The 5,000-nt window shown below is 46.2% G+C and overlaps 1 protein-coding gene across 2 annotated transcripts in view; it reads left to right on the forward strand.

The window, feature by feature from the left end:
• Positions 1-5,000, forward strand: part of LOC143285428 (uncharacterized) — a 153,905-nt gene that overhangs the window by 64,233 nt on the left and 84,672 nt on the right. The window lies entirely within an intron of this gene.

Consider the following 5,000-nt stretch of genomic DNA (forward strand, 5'->3'; position numbering starts at 1 on the left):
GTCCAGTTTTGTCTTGTCTTGCCTTGTCTTGTCCAGTCTTGCCTTGCCTTGCCTTGTCCAGTCTCGTCTTGTACGCTCACCTACATAATTGTTAATAGACATACCGACACGCACGCACTGTGTACTCATAACTACCACCCAAATGCAAACAGTGCAAATTTAAACAACAACAACAGCAAAACACATGCCTGTGTGCAGCTTGGGGAAATTGCCCTTTTTTTTTGTTTTTTTGTTTTGCTGAACTGCAAAGAATGTGTTAGAATTTGAATTATGGTCGTCTACAAAGAGGGGAAAAATAATTCTGTTCATAGACACACTCTGTTAGTCATATTCGTAGACCATAATTATAACGTCTTCTTAAAACCCCTTCAGTGCCAAGGGGGGAAACAGCAGAAAGTGGTGTTTTAGGTCAGAAAACATTTTCCAAAAACAATAAGCCTAAAACTGAGAAAATGGTCTGGAGATATACCACTCTAGACAAACTGTGTGTGAATTTTCAGCCTTCCAGAGATATTCCCCCCCTTTTCCTGATGACGTCATCAGTGACGTCACTATGCATGTACGTAATACGTTTATGGCAGTCAAGGGGTTTTAAAAGTCTAACCGCCCCCACCCCCTCCTTCCCACGCCGGCTCTGCCCGCCTCTCCGCCTACCCCTCCGCTTCCGTTCAGTTTAATACATGGAATCATCTGCCTTTTCCCCCTCCATGGTGACGTAGAACCGCCTGATCTTATTTCCAAGCACTTCGTTAAGAGGCGGAAGAAAAGAAGAAAATATTCACAGGTGATTCTGGCGGCTTAAAAAAAAAGAAAAAAAAAAAAAAAAGTGTGCTATACAGTCAATCATTCCGTTGGAACTTAAAAATATATATACCGTCGATCAGAGTACTTCCCTTGCCATCTTCCAATGTGGCGAAGGCAGTGGTCGTCTTGTGCTGACGTCAGCACTGTTCTGCTTTGTGCTATTCATCGGAAGTTGGTTGACGACATAGTTTTTCGTTACGCACGTCCACGCGATCATCGAGGGGTATAAAAGATGTTGGGAGCAAAGCTGAAATTTGTTGTGGTGGGTGGCAGCGAGCCCTACCTTTTGGACTTGGGTGTATGTAGGGGGGCTCATAGAGAGAGAGAGAGAGAGAGTGTGTGTGTATCCGGCTCATAGCAGTAGGAAACTTGTGTGTAGCCTGGAGACCCGAGTATAGTATGGCTTTCTGGCTGTTCCACGGAGCTGGACCAATCTTGAATAGACAGTTCTACTTCGGAGGTATATATATATATATGCTTTTTAAGAATACAAGTTTTAAGACATGAAGAGCCTACTGTTGTTTATGTATTTTGAAAAATATATTTTACCGGTCTTAGTATTTACCTCAGTGCTTTCTGCAAGGAGCGGTGCCCAGGACACAAAGAGAGTGTGAACTATAATATATATATATATATATATATATATATATATATATATATATATATATCCTGTTGACTTGCCTTGAGGGGACAGGCTTTTGGTCAGCTTTGGGAGTGGTTGGCCGTGTGGACAGAGCTCAGCATGAGTAGAAGTCGAAAGAGGGTCCCGAACACGTTGAAATCACGCATGGGTTAGGATTTGGAGTTTATACAGGTGTATTTATTCCTGGGAATATATATATTAAAAGAATACATAATCATCATCATCATCATCATCATCAATATGTGTGAACAAGAAAGAGCATAAAACTTCGGACGCGTTCAGACATTTTTTTTCAAGGTTGAACAGTAACAAAAAACACAAAAGCCATACATAACGTTGGTTATTCAGTAAGTTAGGGAGATATCGAAATTTATCTCAGGGGGTTGGGGGGTGTGGTGGAGGCTGGATGAGGACGCACTATAGCGAATCGCTCTCCCCTAGGGAGATCAGCGTGAATCGGTTGTGACAAGACCAGACCAGACCAGTGCAGGCCAAGGCCAGACCAAACCAAACCAACACAAGACTAGACCAACACAAGACTAGACCAAGACCAGACCAAATAAGACCAAACCAGACCAAGAATAGCCCACACCAGACTAGATCAAGACCACACCAGACCAAGACAAGACTAAGTCAAGACCAGACGAGACCAGACCAAGACCAGACGAGACCATGGACCGTGTTCATGGGGACTGCCTTGTGAACGTCGGGCGTAAAGCAAAACGGCTGGACTTTAGAACGTCAAAACTTCTGTCGCAGCAAAGTCGGTATTCATGGGGCGGGCGTGAAGGTCTGACAACTTCTTCTTCTTCTGCGTTCACTCGTATGCACACGAGTGGGCTTTTACGTGTATGACCGTTTTTACCCCGCCATGTAGGCAGCCATACTCCGTTTTCGGGGGTGTGCATGCTGGGTATTTTCTTGTTTCCATAACCCACCGAACGCTGACATGGATTGCCGGATCTTTAACGTGCGTATTTGATCTTCTGCTTGCATATACACACGAAGGGGGTTCAGGCACTAGCAGGTCTGCACATATGTTGACCTGGGAGATCGTAAAAATCTCCACCCTTTACCCACCAGGCGCCGTCACCGTGATTCGAACCCGGGACCCTCAGATTGAAAGTCCAACGCTTTAACCACTCGGCTATTGCGCCCGTCGGTCTGACAACTTAGAAAGGGATTTTCCTGACTAAGTTCCCATGTGCTCATGCTTGTCAGCCTGGAGTTCATTGGTTTGTTGTGTCGGAGGGCGTCACTGCCACGTACCCCTCCACTTCTGTGCTTGGGGTGAGTCCTGTCAACGTCTTCAGTGTCGGCAGATTCATGGGTGGGGGTGGGGGAGGGGGGGGGGCTGTTGTTTGAGGGACGTGGTGGCGGTCTCCACTTTTGGGAGGGACGCTCACTCAGTCTGGTTCCGCGACTAAGCCATTAGTGGGGGTGGGGGGTGGGGGTGGGGTGGGGGGGCTCAGTAGGTGGTGTCCTAAGTAAGTTAAATCAGAACAGGCACCACTGAACACCACCGAAGTGACTCAGCAGCAGTGCAGGGTCTCCTCTGGTGTGTGGCCTCCTGGCGACCTAACATGTTTCTTTTTGTGTATTTTAATGAAAGACACAATAGAAATGAATTATTATTATTATTATCATCATCATCACCATCATCATAACCATCATCATCATTTTCATCATTATACACCTCTAGAAGGTGCATTCTAGTTGACTTAAGTACCAAACCAAAATAAGCGCGCCATTTGTCTAACAAAGTCTGGGCGGACGGGGTTGTTGACTAAATTTCAGCCGTTTTAGTCTGCGTTTGGACTCGAGACTTCGTCAAAGTCTTCCGCCATAAATACCAGCTTTCGATGGATTGTCTCGGACAACACGTTTAGTCCGGAGGTCTCCGTTTACACCTGCCCCATGAATACGACCCCAGACCAAGACCAGACCGGACCAAGACCAGACCAGACAAGACCAGACCAGATCAGACCAAACAGTACCGAACTAGATCAAACCAGTCCAGGAATAGACCAGACCAAGACCAGACCAGACCAAGACCAAGACCAAGACCAGACCAAGACCAAACCAGACCAGACCAGACCAGACCAGACCAGATCAGACCAAGCAGTACCAAACTAGATCAAACCAGTCCAGGAATAGACCAGATCAAGACCAGGACCAGACCAAGACCAGACCAGACCAGACCAGACCAGATCAGACCAAACAGTACCAAACTAGATCAAACCAGTCCAGGAATAGACCAAACCAGACCAGACCAGAACAGACCAAGACCACACCAGACCAGACCAGGACCAGACCAGACCAGACCACATCAGACCAAGACCACATCAGACCAGACCAGACCAGATCAGATCAAACAGTACCAAACTAGATCAAACCAGTCCAGGAATAGACCAGACCAGGACCAGACCAAGACCAAACCAGACCAGACCGATCAGACCAGACCAGACCAGACCCAGACCAGATCAGACCAAACAGTACCAAACTAGATCAAACCAGTCCAGGAATAGACCAGACCAAGACCAGGACCAGACCAGACCAGATCAGACCAAACAGTACCAAACTTGATCAAACCAGTCCAGGAATAGAGCAAACCAGACCAGACCAGAACAGACCAAGATCAGACCAAGACCACACAAGACCAGACCAAGACCAAGACCAGACCAGACCACACCAGATCAGATCAAACAGTACCAAACTAGATCAAACCAGTCCGGGAATAGACCAGACCAGACCAGACCAAACCAGACCAGACCAGACCAAGACCAAAGCAGACCAGACCAGACCAGACCAAACCAGACTAGACCAGACCAGATCAGACCAAACAGTACCAAGCTAGATCAAACCAGTCCAGGAATAGACCAAACCAGAACAGACCAAGACCAGACCAGACCAGACCAAGACCAAGACCAGACCAGACCAGACCAGAATGGAGCAAGAGAAGTCATGAAGGCGATAGGAAGAAATAATTTCACTGACATTGCTAAGAATGTGGACGCTTTGATAAATCGGTTCCAAGGGGGAAAAAAACACCACCAAAATTATTTATGTAGGAAGATTTAGGTTCCGTATGAAGCATGGACGTCAGCTCGATAGGTCCATAGACTGGATCTGTAGATAGATCCATAGGCTGATAGACTCGCACGCTGGTCAGGCATCTGCTTGGCAGATGTGGTGTAGCGTATATGGATTTGTCCGAACGCAGTGACGCCTCCTTGAGCTACTTAAACTGAAACTGAAAACTCGCACTCAAAAAATTAAAAAAAAAGAAAGAAAGAGAGAAAGAAATGATGGTCTGGGTGCTAGTCTTTCTGACGAGATAGTATGACGATGTCCTGTGTGTTGTAACATGCACTTTTCTGAAAAACAAAACAAAAACAAAACGCACAAAAAACAAAACAAAAACAAGAACAACAAGCTGAAGAAAAACAACAACTTTCGACAGTCTTGCTGACTGACTGATTGATCACTGACTGGTTGATTGATTGCTGACTGCTGGTCGATTGATTGCAGACTGATCGATTGATTGCTGATT

The sequence above is a fragment of the Babylonia areolata genome, chromosome 9 (genome assembly GCF_041734735.1).
Source record: "Babylonia areolata isolate BAREFJ2019XMU chromosome 9, ASM4173473v1, whole genome shotgun sequence".
Taxonomy (NCBI): domain Eukaryota; kingdom Metazoa; phylum Mollusca; class Gastropoda; order Neogastropoda; family Buccinidae; genus Babylonia; species Babylonia areolata.